This window comes from Melospiza georgiana, chromosome 2 (genome assembly GCF_028018845.1).
Source record: "Melospiza georgiana isolate bMelGeo1 chromosome 2, bMelGeo1.pri, whole genome shotgun sequence".
Lineage (NCBI taxonomy): Eukaryota > Metazoa > Chordata > Aves > Passeriformes > Passerellidae > Melospiza > Melospiza georgiana.
Window position 1 is genome coordinate 33,895,368 of NC_080431.1, and position 17,075 is coordinate 33,912,442.

Sequence of the window (17,075 nt, forward strand, 5' to 3'; positions counted from 1 at the left end):
TGGTCTAAATGACCCATCCTCTTTTAAGTCAAAACCAGTAACAGCTCTCTGGCCAGCACAATCTGTCTTAGATGTTTCTGGAGTTAAGAGTGGAGGATCCTTATGCTAGGGGTAAAGTTGCATTACATAGATGAAATAAAAGATAGATATAAAAGTATATTGCCTCTATGACAGCTTAGTTTACCATAGAAGTTCAGCTCCTTGGAAGCCTGTGACCATCATAAAAATAGCAGCTGGCAGATAAATAAACCAGAAAAATTGTTATGTGAAGAGTAACTCATGAAAAGGGATCTGTCCCAGGAACTAATTAGCATGAAGAGTTTGCGACTCTGCTGAACAGCAGTAGTTTCCAATATCTCTGTGAAGTTACCAAATCTGTAATTGGTAGGAATTTCTAAGTTTCTTCTGTAAGAAAATTCAAATAGAACACAAATTACCTTTTCTTTCTTTTTCCTCTTTTTTTTTTTTTTTTTTTTTTTTTTTAATTCCCAAGCACTTAATTTTTTTTTTTTTTTATTTATTTTTTATACTCAAAACCATGAGTATAAACTCAGGTTCATTTCTTCAGATGCTACTTACAAAAATGGAATCTTGGGGGTAGCCAGTTTTCTGCTAGTGTCTCAGCCTAGTCTTTACTGGGTATTGGATCAGATCCTTAAAGAATAGAGACAATCCAATACTGTTGCTAGAACTAACCATTTAAAGTACAGGATTAAAAAAGAATGCAGGGTTACATGTTTAAAAGAAACATATGCCTGATATATAGACCATACCTGATTAATCAGCACCAACTTATTCTCTGTTATGAATTGCCTGTTAATGTTAATCTGCATAAAATTTTAAACGCATTTTTCAAGTCCCTATCTGTGTTAATCTACTTCAGAAACTGTCCAGGCAAACACCACATCATAGTCAAATATGTTCAAACAAGAAGTTATTTGTTCAAATATGCTAATAATCCTCAGACTCTTGTCATGTTCTTATCATCAGTACACAATTTTCTTGATGTAGAATTTCAAGAACAAGTATTGTTGGTGTCAAAGGAGTTTGGCATTTGCTGTTTTAAAGTAGCTATAACACAGAAACATCTGTACCAATCTATTTCAAGAAGAACACTAATTTTATCTCCTTTACATCCTTCAGGAATAACTGGCTACAGCTCAGTGTACTTGCTAAACAAATAAAACTCTGCTGACTGAAAGTCTGAGCTCTCTACTATGTTTGGCTGCCTTCTATTTCAGGAATAGAGTATAAAACAACAGCAAGACAGAAGCAAGACATCTGTAAATGGTAGTGGCTGTCACAAATCTTGACAGCTTCCACTGACCTATAACATTAATATATCAGCTTTTCACTTTTTAAGACCAGAAGTGTAAAGAGCAGTTTCCACACTCCCTTTTGCAAAAAGATAAGTTCTAGTCAGCCCACAGGGGAAAAAATGACAGCTACCCAAAATGAAGGTCAGCGCTTAACTCCATAGCTTTGCATGCACACAATTCAGCTACTAAATATTGCCTGTTTCTGTTTTCTCATCACTATAGCCAAAGCAAATAAATAATAAAAAAAAAAAAAACCTGGTGTAGATATGTAATTCTGCTATCTTCTGTCAACTGTGCTTTTGACTGGCTGAGGCATTACAGTGATGTAACACAACTGCACTCTGTCAAAGCTAGCATTCTTCATTGAATTGATTTAACTGTATCTAATCCTGTTCACCCACCTGTGAGATCTTCAGATTTTCTCCTTCTCTCCAAACATCAGAGGAACTATTGGGATCATACCAAGTGGGAGATCACTTTCTACTAATAATACTAATAACAGACAGACTTGAGCCAGCTCAACCTACCTGAACCTTCAAAACACACCTGGATTTTAGAGGTACTTCTGGGATACCATGCATAGCCACAAGAGACTTTCTTCCTATTTTTCTGACACCAGAAGGATTCCAGATGCTGACTACAGTATATAGGACATGTGGTGTAGTGGGGTTAACACAGAAAATATGTAGGGTTTATCCCAACTCATTTCACAAGGCTTGTAATCACCCAGCTGGTATGTACCAGCACACATCATGATGTCAGTCTGCTGCTGCTGTCCTCACTCAGCAGGAAATAAATACAAGCTCACAGTTGCATTTAATTAAGGAGAACATGAAAATAAATGCAAAAAACAATTTTGGATACTGTTGTGTGCATGTTGCACTAAGGGCAAAGGGGCAGTGATTGGGAAAAGGGACTTCTTTAAATCGCTTGATTTTTAAATCTGAGGTCAGATGGCACACAGATTTACAAAAACTGCATGGTTCCTCCTTGTGTGAATAAATCTCACTCAGCACCACATTTTCGGTACACCAACCCACTGATTTTAGTTTCAGAGGGAAAAAAAGCTGCACAAAAGTTGTAATTTCTCATGAAGAACAGTTTAATATGTCAAAGACCTCTGGCCAAAGCTATCCTTCATTTCATGTTGTCTGGGCATAAGTATCTCCCCATTTTCCACTAGGTGATATATTTTCAACAAAAACTGCATGATGCTATGTAAATTTACTACATCTGCTTTGATATGTGTTCAAGGTCATGCTGGTTCTTTCTGACTCGAGGGACTATTGCTACAAAAGGGCTGAGTACAGAAAGAAAGAAACGCATTCAAAAGGGCAAATTAAAATAGAAGGAAAAATGTTAAGAATTATTATGAAATTATGAGGTCTCATCTTCAATAAAAAAATTGAACTAAAAATCTTTCTAGATGCCAGAATATGTAATTTTAAGATCTTTTATAATACAAATGAACATGAACAGTGGACTCTCCACTACTCTTCAGCATCATTTGACTGAACAAGGACTCTCAGTTCTGTACTTTCCATCTGACTGTACACTGCATATATGTATATGCCTATACAAACAGCACAAAGGTGTGAGCAATCTCTTAGGTGAAATAGAACATAAACTGAGAATATGAACTTTATTTTTTTTTTACAGAGTAAACAGAGAATCTATTTGCCATCAATATTTACTACTACTCAGAACTGTGTAAAAAGTGAGGAGGCTGAAAACTAAGCCAAGCATTTCCCAGGGACCGTATTTTGAAGAGTTGGGACAATGAAGTGAAGCCCTATGCTACTGGGTGTGGGGCTGGGAAGGGTTTTTACATTGCCAGAACACACAAATGCCCTGTAAAAAGAGTGTGAGGCGTGTTATTACATTTTCACAGAAGAAAATAAGACCAACAGAAGGCAAGTTCAGCAACAAAAAGGTGCCAATGGTCCCGAATTTATTAAAAGTTAGTGGGAAGATGCAATTTTCACTAAAGGATGCTTTTACCTGTTGTTATTTTGCCGTTCAAAGTAACATTTCACTGTATTTTTTTTTAGTTAACATCTAAATTTGCTGATACTGGTAACAACATAATCATACTTGTCCTTATGCATTACAGAGCACAACAGTACCAGAGTTTGGGCTTTTGGTGACTGCTGCAGATCAACTGTTACCTGGATATAGAGTGCACATCACTAATTGGCAGAACCAGCCAGAAGGGCTTTGGAAACACAGTACAGAGCTAGCCCAGACCTCCATTCAGTCATGTCTGCCTTCTTTCTTCTCTTCCTTCTTGATTAATTCTTTTCTAAATATCAAAAATCTTACAAAGAAGAGGGTAGGAGCTAAAATGTCATGTGCCTTTTGAGATAAGTTTAAAGCAACTTATTCTTGCCTTCATCGACCTGTTAAAAATCAGTACTTGTTTTTTTATTTTGATTTCTCTATTTTGTTTCATTGGGTTTTGTTGGCATTGATTTTTTTTAAATTTTGAATGAAGATGATAAGGGTATATCCTTTAAAAAAACTATACTACTACCATATAAACAGAGATATTGATTTCACTTTAAATTTCTCTTGTTTCCTCCATAGGCATGGAAGAAATCAAAGGATACTGTCATCTTTCTGTTGATGATTTAAAAACTCCTGCTAATGGATAGTGCAGTGAAATTACATTTTCTCTCCCTCTTCCTCTTTGTCTAAGTACTATTAACAGGTGCTTGATTTCTTTGGTAGGGAGAAAAAGGGCCACTATATGAATGCATTAATTTTTTATCATCTGATTTGTTTTCTTCTTGTAAAGCTATGGTTTTGGCAATGATAAAAACATTCCTAGCAGTAGAGCACAGTTAGGGAGCATTGCTATTCATGGGTAAATACAAGGTTGATTATCACAAGAATTTAGATGTGTTTGATACACATAAACATAGATCAACATAACTTATTTTCCATATGTTTATTTACACTACTAATGCTTTTTAGACACCTTATGTGGAACTAAATTGTATGAACATAAAATATATTATTCCAGCATAGGACTTCTCAGAGAAAACATTATTTTATCTTCTTTTGTTCTGCAGATGAACACCCATTTGACTGAGAGAATTACACTGATCTGAAATCAACACAACAAAGGAGCATTATAATAAAGTCCTAAGGTGCTAAAATCTTTTGAACTTTTAAGCCCTTTTAAACTCTGGTCTGACTATAGGCAAAATGCAAACTAAACCTTCATTTTGTATTAGCCTGTACTTCATTTATGCTACTGCACAAATACAGCCTTTAGCTACCCAAAGGGAACCCACAAATCATATATAAGATTGGCTAGTTAATTGCTACTTTTCACAGCTCAGAAAAATGTACATTAGTTAATGTTATGGGAAATTTTCTATATCAGTTACTCTTTGCAATTTTTATCACACCTCCGTTGATTATAGCATAAAGTTGGTATTTCAAAAAGTCATGAGAAGCAGCTAGCAGACTGCTTTAAAATTATTCAAATATCAAATTTCTGATTTACTGTATTGCAGATGATAGTTTTAAAAGGTGGTAGGAGAGGGAATTTTGACATGTGCATACATTAGCAAGCAATACTTCCTACATTTATTAATGACATAGAGTACTATATAGCATCTTGAAAACAGTACACTGCTGCCTTCAATGTTCCAAATATTCCCAATTCAATGTTGACAATACAACATTTCAGAAGCCCTGCAAAAGCTATTAGTCTACAGATATTTGGTAGGAACCCTTGCATATTCTGAAACCAGCTAGCAAATATTTCCAAGGGAGCCAGTTGCACCCATGGGAAAAGAACTGGGGTTACATCACCACTGACCTCATTTATCACTTTCTGACAGTGGCCTAGATAAAGTTTGCAGTTCTTACTGTAAATGCTGCTTTGGGCAGTATAAATGCACCAGGTGTGGTGACTGATTTTCAGACTAACTCATTGTTTCAAACCAACAAGGAAGGTATGTAGCTCTCACCAGTTGCATGAACGTATAAAAAAATCAGACAAAGAAATCTATGTACATGATGGTGATGACTTTGTTTTGGATCCCAAGCATATGATTACATGCTTCCATTATAAATTTTACCTGTACCGTGTCCTAGATCTGTGCCCTCAGATCTTTGAACTGTTTAATTAGAACACCCTTGGATGCTCTGATTTTCTGAGATACTAACACTAATTACTTGGATATACCAATAACTACAGTATAAGACTTAGTAATGACATGTTTACAAATGACAATAGGAACAAAGTGCGTTGCTCTGTTTGCTCTATTCCTCAACTACAATGCTGACTGAAGAAAAAAAGCATTATCTTTTCTCTTACTTCCTTATTACCCCAGAAACTATTAAATTAAACCAGAATTTCTTATATAAAGGAAGTGGAGTCCTTCCCACACTGATGGATTTTAATAGCAATTATATTTGTATTCTTAGGCTAGTGCCCATCCAAATATTACCTAAGTGTTCTCCAAAGATTCAGAGTGACATATGACAAGAAGTATAATTTCCCCTTTTCTGTCTCAGTATCTTCTTTGCTGATAAATTATTTTTAACTTGCTTTCTATTTCCTTGTGCCTTTTTACTTCCATTTTTTTTGTGCATTTATATTTAGAATGTCTTAAAGGAATAAAAATAGAAGAGAACACTACCTGTTTTACAAGGATATTTTTGTGCATAAATGTTCTCTCTGCACAACTAAAAACACTTAAACCATAGAAAAAAATGTGGCTGCACAGGAGGTAAAGGCAGCTTGCCAAACTGTATTCAGTTAGAGGTGAGTTAAAATTTTAGCCAGTTTAGCTACTTGGTGCTAAAGGTAGAGAAGCAGTAGAAAGTTTTGCTTCTGAAGAATTGTGAATACAGGGTTCAGTGTATGAAATGAGTTGAGACTTCCTCCTTGTATCCTTTCATGTCTCCTTATAGACTACCTTGAAATACAGAATCATAACTACCACAAAATTACATACTTCTCCTCCCTTGCTATCTCCTACACTCCAGATAGTCCCAGAGTGAAAGATAAAGTAAAATACTAGCCACGTTTTAGTCAGGATTTTACCACAGAAGAAAATGAAGATGGAAACTATCGACTGTACAGTTTCCTCTGTGGGAAATAGGAAAAAGTGTGATTTTTTATCCAGCCTAAACCACATCCCTTCCACCACATAGTGCAAACATTTCTGATAGATGAAATGTCAGTGGGACAGGACTGCTGCTCCTGAAACATCCTACCCTGTAAATCAGCATAAATGGAGCATTTATGAGACATATTCTGAAAATGGTAAAAGAATGGCTTTTCCTCATAATTCCCAGAATATATTTAACTGTATTCTAGCCTGGACTAAAAATTCCTCTGAAACTTCAGTACAATGCCACGAGGTTTGTTCATCTTTGCTTTATTACAGGATTACAAAATGGTGTTGTGATTTTGTTTACAAACTGTTTGATTGTTAGATTTTTTAAAGTTTTCATTTGTTTGTTTATGTTTCTTTGTTTTTGTTTTCTGTTGCTTTCAAGTAAATTTTTATTCAGTTTCATTTGCATAAGGAGTAGTTAAAAGAAACAAAAGCCATAAAAATGTTTCTCTTCCTAAATTTCATTTTGCAAAGTATTTTTATTTAATAAGCAAATCTAGAAATGAACACTTTTGCCTACCTACTCACTATTCATGTGACATTTTTCATAGGAAACTACTATTTTTATTTTAATTATTCTTAGCCTTTTTAATCAGGCTGATTTCACAACTGTTTGTTCTTTTGTCTTTCTGAACTGATAATTATCTCTTTGTAGATTCATCTTTTGTATTGCAAGTGGGACTTTAATTTTCTGTATTCTTTAAACATTCAGGAATTCATATAGCTATTTAACTCATCATCTAACAGTAAATACATTTTCTTGCTCTCATGTTTTTCTTTTACAAGATGCAAAACCTCTACTACCATATTGGAAGGCTACTGCTTTAATTTCCAGCATGATAATGAACTGTTAAATCTAAAGTTAATGTGTGGGTCCATGAAAGGAAAAACAAATCTTGAGAAAAATATATCTGGAAAGAATCTTAGTGAAAGCCAAATGAGAACATTATCATAAATTAAAAATGGGAAATTATTAAAAATGTTGGGAGAAAAATCTCTATAATTAAAAACAGTGCCATAAAGTATTTTAATAGTATCTTAAGTAAAAGTGTCATACATGAATATAAATCACTCTTTTGAAAACACCATTCCTATGTTTCAAGATTCAAGATTCAAAAGAATGCATTGGTGCACATTGATGAACAACAGAGATTTAGATTAATCTTTTCCTATAACTGATGGTAGTCACTCAAAACTGATCACATACGCTCGATAGTGAGTCAAGAGAGAAAGACTGACACTATTGGCAGCATTAGAGAGTCTGCTTTGGAGCAACAGAAAGGCTATAACAATATTCAGTGTTTAGTTTTAAGGCAGTAGATAGAAAGAATTTCCTGACATCTCAGATCAAAATGTTTTCTTGATCATTTCCCACTGACTTACTTGATTAGATGTCTATGGCAATCTAATGCTAAAATGTTTCTTGCATTAATCTTAATTTGCAAATTTGAAGGTAAATGTCCCCCTCACCACAATTCTATACAAGGAAGGTTTGCAGAAGCTAACAGCTCCTGAAAGCAAGCATTCCATCAGGCTCTGACTATCCACAGCCACACTAAGCACCATGCAATGTTGGGTTAAACCTTCCTTCCTTTGCTTCGTCTCACTGCTCTTAGCAGGTACTGCAAAGGAGAGAAAGTAATTTCAATCACTGTGCTTTACATGTGGTTTTTTTCTTCTGTACTATAAGCATTTTGTAGTTAAATAGAAGACTTCATTCTTTGGGACTATCATTTGAGGTCTCAGGACCATAAAGTTCATCAAAATGTGTAACTGGGGGAAAAGCACAGAGTAATTCAATTCACTATGAATTTTACTTCTAATGAGGCCACAATTGTATCCTGTTCATCCTTTTTCAATAATCATTGCCAATTTCAGTTGGAAAATAGATATGAAGACATAGAATTAAAATAAATAAATAGATGAGAAGATAATGATTTCTTATTAGATAATTAGATAATGATTCCTCTATTAGATCTTAAAATGTGATCTGCATGTATTTGATGTAACAGTGGAGGAAATATAGTTTTTTAAAACTGTCTTCTAATCAGAAAATCAAGATACAGAATTCACAAGTTGAACCCCTTTGTTCCTGTCCCAGTTGCTTTTTACCATCTCAGGATTGTCAGCAACAGACAAGCTGTGTCAGCCAGCAGCTAAGACCATAAAAGGGAAAGTATTCCAAGAGAAGTATTGCTTACAAAACGCCCTTCTCATTACTACATGATTTTCAATAACTTCCAATCTATGCTAATAAGCAGATCGTTTAAAAGTGTTGATAGTAGCAATGGGAATGTATGTCTATATTATTATACTGTCAGGTTATTTGAAATTTCAGCTGAAAAGAATTGTGGAACAAGTTCAATGACAAAAAAGTACGTATTATAAAATAAAAACCCATTCAAAGTCTCAAACCTTTTCAGCAGAGAGAGACATATATTAAAAATTTTATCTGCTTCCAGCTAGCAATCTCGTAAAAATACCACATGCTAAACTACTAGAGGTCATTTTCAAATGCCAGAAATCGTAATATTAGACTCTGATGACACCCTCTATGCTTCTCTTGGTATATATAACATTGCAATATAATTCATACTTGTTATTTCAGTGAGATGGATCTTGCTCTTCCTATTTGAACGTTACAAAAAGGAAAATAATAATGAATTTCATTTGAACAAGTTGTGGCTGCTAACATTGGTATTGCAAAAGACTTGTTTTAGAATTGGAGTAAAATGTCCTTTTTGCAACAAGTTTCCTCTAAATTACCTAACTACTTGACTTTCATAGCCAGCAATTTTTATATGTTCCAAGATTTCAATAATTTGAAAATTTCAATAATTTCATTTTTTGCCTGTTTTTCTGGATGCGAATCCTATGGTTTATCTACACTTTCTGTCTAAAAGAAGGAATATGGCTAGTACAAAGAGACTGCAGAGAAAGAATGCAGCATCATTTATTCTTTGGCTACTGAGAGTAATTCCACCGCTTTGTCACACTTTCTTTTCAAAAGCAAGGTCATAAGATTATTATCTGAACAGTAAGACAGCTATGAAGCCCATCTTCAAAACTATCTTCTCTGTCAAGGTGGTCAAAGAAATTTTTGTATTCTTTGAAATCAGCGTAGTGGCACTAATTTGTAAATCCTTCCTTACTTTTGAAGAATGATCTGGATGTTGAAAACAATATAATGTATGAGGTTCTGCTTACTAGTATTCCATTAACTCAAAGGGAGATTGTCTCTTTAAAACTAGAAAGCAAATTCAGAATAAATTCAGTCTAATCAAGTTATCTTCGCACCTTCAAAGTCAATATCACACCTTCAGCTCACTGGGAAGAAATATTTCACTTTCCTATCACCTCATCTCTCATCATCAACTGACAATTCATGGAAGGCAAGCAATTCCTGGGGGTTGTTTCACTGCTTTTAATCTCTGGATATTGTGGCAGCCTTATCTGTGAATTTTCCTACATTGCCTAGGTCCTCAAAACCTTCAACATGATTTCAGCAGAGATTTTGATTGATGCTTTAATTTCCTTTATTAAAATATAATATATAAATGGAAAGGAATCTTTTAAGCTCCCAACCAAAAAATGAAATTATATCTACATTGTCATAGGGAGCTAACTTCCTATTATTACAATTGTATTTGACATTTCCATTAAAAAATCTTCTAGTGTTATATTATTATGTCTGTGACAACTCGCTGTGGGTTCTATGGTTACATACTGATTTTAGATTATCACTTTTCTGCATGTCTTTTAACATACATAAGAGGTTCACTTTAGAGAAACATTAATTTGTTTTTGCTCTAAAGGGATAATGAAAATGTATTTACTGAATTCAATTAAACTTTTGCATTATAAGTGTGGTGCTTTTAATTTAAAGAAATTTAAAGAACCTCATGCTTAAGGGAAAATTGAAATTAGGCTCTAAAGTATAAAACCTTTTTGCTAATTTTATTAGCTAGTTAAATGTAGGCTTTTGGACAATGTAAAGGAATACCTCTCAAGAGACACTATGAAACACAGGAAGCCAGGCATAAGTGAAAAAGGAATATGCAAGGAAAAACTCTAGGCTGGCCAGATAAAATCCCAGAAGCAGCTAAGTTTTGCTTAAATTCTTAAGAATATGCTTTCTGTCATGTTCCCATCACAAGACACTTTTAAGCACACACACCAGCACAGAAAACAAAGCCTTGGGTTTCAAAATCTGACTTTTATACATGTATAACAATATAATTTTTTACTTTAGTAGCAGCATATGATTTCAAGTAGTACCTTATAAAGCAACTCAGGCAACAATTTAAAGAGTGTTAACAGCAACATTACAAGGTCAGGTAGGTATCTCAATAGAAAAAATTAGTTTTCATAGAGTATCATTAATTCACAAATTATTTATTCAGCTACATGATACACTCTGTCTGGGAGCTTGACCTCTGCATTGCCATCTGGTGATTGCAAATTTTGCAAAAAAACCTGCCCTAGCCTCAGATTTTTGCTTGTTCAGAAGATTATCCTTTCTACATTATTTAACTACCTGTCATTTGACCTTGTCTTGAAAATCATTGTATGCTTCTCATGTCACTGCATTCAATGTTGACAGCTGGTGTTTATCATTAGAAGCTGTGGGGGGAAAATTACTCAGTCCCACTTACAAAAGAAGACCATATAAAAAATAAATAGAAATGAGGAGTCCCTAAATGCCAGCAGCTAACACTTTGCCAAATAAGGGGAATGTACAGTGGTTAGATCAGGTTTCAGTGTACAGCTGCTGTCAGCATTCCTACTGCTCAAGAGAACAGCTGAAGTGGTACCTGTGGTTTCTAAAGAACTAGCTTTAAAATATGTCAAAATGCAGTATGTTAGTCTGCAGTACAGCTATTTTCTGTGGTGGGCTAAAACCTAAACAAGGTGGTGAGTGATCACTGTTTGTCCCACACTTGTAATCATCCATTACTGGCAACTGTCAAGACAAATTCTGGGCTAGACAGACCTCTGTGCTCAGCCGTATGGCTGCTCCTCTGTTGTGATAAAACACCTGTCAGATGCAGAAAGCAGCACCAGGATTGTGATGTGGGGGACGTCTCATTTCAGGTGTGAAATACAATCCCAGATCTGGCCAAGCTTGCCTAAATAAAACTGCACTACATATTTTCATTTTCATATAAAGGCATCAGCTTTTATATCATAGACAAATATAGGAATTTAGCCTTTGGTAACTGCAAATATACTTGGTTGGAGCTCAAAGAGGTATCCAGCTAATTTCCTGCCAATCTTTTCATACTGACGACAGAAGCTGCTGGAATAGCCACATTTCAGTGAAGGTGCAATGGATGATTACATTTAGTTTTCATATTTATATGTTTAGTTTTGTTGAAAGCTCATTAGTGTTGTGTAGGGACAAAGGGAAAACTTTTAAAACAGTTTCCCTAAATTCTGCTTCCTATACTTGGGAGGCCCCTTTCCTTCATTTGCACCTCTTTAGAACCTGTTGACCCTATCATAAAAAAAAACCTCTATGGGTGGAAATAAAAATCTACTAAGTGACTTAATGCAAAGACAATATCTTCTTCTTATGTAGCACCTGATTATGGATCAGAGGGTTGTTGGGAAACAGTGTGAAGTACTGCAGAAGCTTGATCTAAAAGAGTATAAAACAACTTCTATTCTTCCATGAATGCCCAATTTATGATGGCAATGTAGCTCTTTCTTTTGACACAACAAAGCTTTTGACACATTAAAGAGAATGTGAAATTATATTCTCTCCAATAAGCTTTAGTTCCACTTTCTTGACTCATCTTATTTGTTTATATTACACCTGATTTAGACTCTCAGACTGTTTCTGACACTGTGAAGCCTGCCTTGTTTCTACCGAACAACAAAACAACTAGCTCTATATCCAACCATAAAATTAATTAGACTTTATGAAAAATTCTTGGATTATCACACAAATAATTAAGCTGGGATGGGCAGACATTACTTTGAACATGCAAAGCTGCAAAACTACAGAAGGCTGTGCATTGCATGGCTGTCACATAGCAGTACAAACTCTGAGGGGCTCAGCCACTGACACAGGTAATCCTGTGTATAACAATTCTCACACAGCACTCACTCCTAGTTGGTAAAACTAGAACAAAGAAGGGATAAAGAAATAATTGATGAGTATTCTTGCACATTAAAGGCTAGTGGGTTCACTCACATGTGACTTTCAATAGATTTTTCAATCTTGTGGACTGTGGGCTTGCAGAAAGTAAATAAGTGGCACAGGTTGCAATTCCTGTTGTAGGAGATAAATAGCAATTTTAATTCTTTTTTAAGATATGCTCACCCGAATAGCACGATCTTTAGAAAGATCCTGTGTATCTGGTTCTGTCATTAAATATGCTATAAGTATTTCATAAGAGAGCAAATAACTATTAATTAACAAGATTTTAAAAATATCATTGGCAAAAAAGACCCACTGCCTTTTCATTTCCTTACAAAAAAAGAAGTTTTGAAACCTGCGTCACTAGCAAAAAATTTGCATTTCATACAATGTTTCAAACATACTTTTAAAAGAGGAAATAACACTTGTATGTTTCCTTGAAATGAATTTAGGTCTTCTCAAATAACATTTTGATTAATTACATGTAAATGAATTCTATGTTTATAAAAGGATATCTTCAGTTGTCAAGGTGATTTTCATTAGCATAAAATGGGAGTCTCTTTCCTGGTTTACATCAGCACTTCTGCTGCTACTGGAGAAACTACAGCTCATCTTCATATGGCTCACTTAATGCTTTAAGTATTTACTTAGTTTATTCAAATATAGAAATTAGGAAAATAAACTACTGAATTTGTCTCTTTTTATGTAAGAAATACTAATTTACAGTATTTAAATTCATGCTGGATGGATCATGAGCAACACAATAAAAATTAATAATTGTTCCTATATAAACTGTGGCTAGACACAGCAGCAACACATTCTGAAAAGTGCAAGTTTGACCGGACAACTTCAGCTTCCTGACAAAACCTTCAAATAGCTCATCTTTCTAGGAATTTTTCAACAGGAAATTATTTAATTCAACCAAAAAAACCCCACAAATCCATCTGACATCTGATAATTGTGATATTTTCTCACTAATATGAATATTTTTTTTTGTTTTTTTGCTAGCAGAAGTAATAAAGGCAGATCTAGAAGCAAATTTAATTAGATGACTACAAGCTGCTGAGCTCTGCTTATCAGCAAAAGGTAGTCATTTTTGGTATGTATTTGGGCTATAATTAAAAAGCTTAGGCATGTGGGATGAAATAAGTGAATACAAGTGAATTTTTGTCTTTCTCATGGGGTTTAGATTCCCATGTTAGTTCCAAAATCTGTGAACTCTCCTTTCAGTGAGGTTTCAGCAGGTCCTCTTTCACAGAGGTTTAAGGCCAGGAGGAACTCTTACAGTCATCTGGTCTTTTCATAACACAGGCTATAAAAAAGTCATACAGTAATTCAGGAATTAAGGGCTTCATTCCTTAGGGTTATTGTATGTGTCTGAGAGAAATGTCGTGGCTGGAATTTGAAGTCATGGTGTAACTACAATATCAGTGAACACATTTTCCCAGAGACTTCATGTAAAAATATATTGCCTTTATCTAGACTGAGTTTTTATCAAAGTTTCAGTTTCCATGTACATGCTATTTTTACTTCTGCTACATTACAGAGCTGTTTATTGCCCAAAATAATTTGGATCAAATTCTTTTGGAGCCTTAAAATGAGACACCCTTCACTTTCTATTTGTTAAACCAGAGAGCTATTTTAAATTCATAATATGAGAGATAAATCTGAATTTAACCATTCTTTTAAATCCTATCATAATTCACCTCCATCAACAGCTTTTACAGCATCATCACCACAACTGAATGTAATACTTTGCCCACAATGTCACTGATGCTGAATACCGAGTAATACTCCTTCTGTAGTCCTACATTGGTAACTAATTTTCAAGGCTGACCTCAAGATCCTTGTCAGTGTCATTACACATAAGGATGCATCTAGCAGGAACAACATTTAGTGTTTATTTTAAGCAAATGTAAAAATATATTTAACTGCAGTATAGCAGATACTCCTCAAGTAAAACTGCAGTTCTAAGATCAAAGATAGCTGATCATTCCATGGTTATTTCTTCTCTTTATTTTGTATTTCTCTTTTTTTTTCCCCTTTCTTTTTTTCCTGTTTCATTTTCTCCCAGGTTAGGAAAAGGTACTGGGTAATGCAGAATCACACACCCCATTTTATAATACACTACTCTTGTCACACCTAAGTCATCCAAATGCTATTTCAGAATTTATTAGTACAAAAAAAAAAGATGTTTTTAAAAAAAATAAACTGTGTTTTTAGGATGCCCACCATAGCCCTTCTGCTTGTCCACTCCTTGGAAAGAATTTGAGAGAACTCTCCATCTATGCTTTTTCCATGTCAAAGCAACCTTCATGCTGAAACCCTCCTGCTATTGCAATACCTTTTTCTCCCCTGGAGATAAGTCACAAGCCACAGTGACCTCAACCCCCTCTACTGTCTGAGCAAGGGGAGTTTAGAAGCACATCCCTTGCCCCAAAATTCAGTGGAAAAATATCTTTTTCCTACATGGTGGATTGAGAGGTACTTTGAGGGACCAGATAAAGATGACAATAAGATTCAAAATGAATGTAATTTACTACGTACACCAGTCTGCAATTAATCTGGTTTAAATATCAGTAATTTCTTCTTACAGGAACTAAGCCTGTTCCCATACACAGTATGACTGACTTCAGTTATTTAAAGAATGGGGCAACATTTCAGGTTTTATAGAATTATCTTCATTTATTATTTCCGTTCAATTTTGGTAATGGTCATCTCAATAGCATTAAGACCCATTTTGTTACATTCAATCACTTTGTCTAATTAGGGAGAAACTTATTTTATTTAAAAAATACCCTGATGCCTTTTTCAGTTGTATCATGACAAATTGCCATTTGTACAGCAGCATCTCTATAGGGACATCTATGTAGCTATGGAAATCTGACTGCCGGATTATGGTCCAACTCCACTATTTCTTAATTACTTTTTATATTTTCTTGTTGTTGTTTATCTTTTTAATCCCCTGATCTCAACATTTTTGAAGACCTTTCCACAAAAGGAAATAAAAGAAGCAATCATGTTTCTAGGTATAGGTTTTTAGATATGTCAACTGCTCCAGGAAATGTTACCTGTAAAACAATGGTAAAATGACAGCTTAAGAGAGGATTTTGGTACCTATACATTAGATGCTATTATTTATTATTTCCTAAGGACAATTTTATGAGCTTTCATTGATGTTATTAGAACATTAAAAGACAAGGAGATCCAGGCCAACCAGCATGCTGAAGATCAGTCTGAGCCAGGTTGTGGGAAACACTGTGCAGTGGGTACCTCTGCAGTACCTTCTTATCCTTTCTTGCATGGAATTTGCATGGATACTGTACTCTGGACTTCGAGAAAAACTCTTTGTTCATTTCCTTCCACCAGTATATACATATATCCTTGGCAAACCTTTCAGGGAACTTATTTTTCTTTTAAACTGGTTAGAATTAGTTATTGACTTTTATATTTTCTGCCACTACTCTTTTATGTAATATACAAAAGTTAATTCTTGCATCAAGCACCACTAAAAGTCCTTTATTATAGATTCTTTCCTTAATTACTGTGTAACAGCTTCATGTTTCCTTTTATACTCTTTCTTTAGCTTAACAGCACTTGAAGAAATTTTTCTAACAATGAAATTTCTCTAAGAGAAGGTGTGAAAATTTTCCACACCCTGCCTACATCCCAGCCAGCTTTTGTTCCCTCTTCCGACACCCTCACTCCTGCTAAGCTTCACTGCTGTATAAAAGGTGCTGCCACACATTTATGCATCACCAATCATACCTTTCTGTGTTTGAAACATATTCTGAGAATTTCTAAAGGTAGAAGGAGTATAGAGTCTCTGGAAAACATTTTGTTTCTCCATCAGACATCGAGGTATATTTATGCAGTGTAGATATGGAGGAGATACGTGCCTGTAAAATCCTGCTCTGCACAGGCTGTAAGAAACTAAAGCAGACTGAACAGTTTCAGACTAGAGAGCCAGTTGAAAGAAGGCTCTCTGCTCTCTGACACTCTGAGATTCCTTCAAGCTGCTGTATGTGCTTGGTAGCTCTCCCACGTGTCTAAAATACCAAAAGCAACTGAACCTCTCAGGAAGTTGGAGCTCAGAAAATTGCTCGATAAATCTTCCAAAAACTCATCTTCCTTTTTGAAAACACAAGAAGCATAACTTTCTATACTTTTAGGGTGACTGGAGAAAAACAACTCTTTTCAGTGATGTATTTATGTATTAAGAAAAAGAGAAAACAGAACATAAATAAAAAATATTTTATTGAACTTGGTTTCAAGTGCTAGAATATCTGTATGTTACAGTCAATAAGCACAGCAGCTCATTTCAAAAGCTAATTTCAAATACATCTATGGTGCAGTTAAGCAATGGGTTCTATACATTAAGGGAGAGTAAATAAAATTTTCAATAAAGAGACTGCTAATGCCTATCCTTTTAAATAGATAAAAAATATATAGATCGGAAGGATGCAGATA

The 17,075-nt window shown here is 34.7% G+C and overlaps 1 protein-coding gene across 1 annotated transcript in view; it reads right to left on the bottom strand.

The window, feature by feature from the left end:
- The window catches only part of GPC6 (glypican 6), a 725,714-nt gene that overhangs the window by 426,396 nt on the left and 282,243 nt on the right, over nt 1-17,075 (bottom strand). The window lies entirely within an intron of this gene.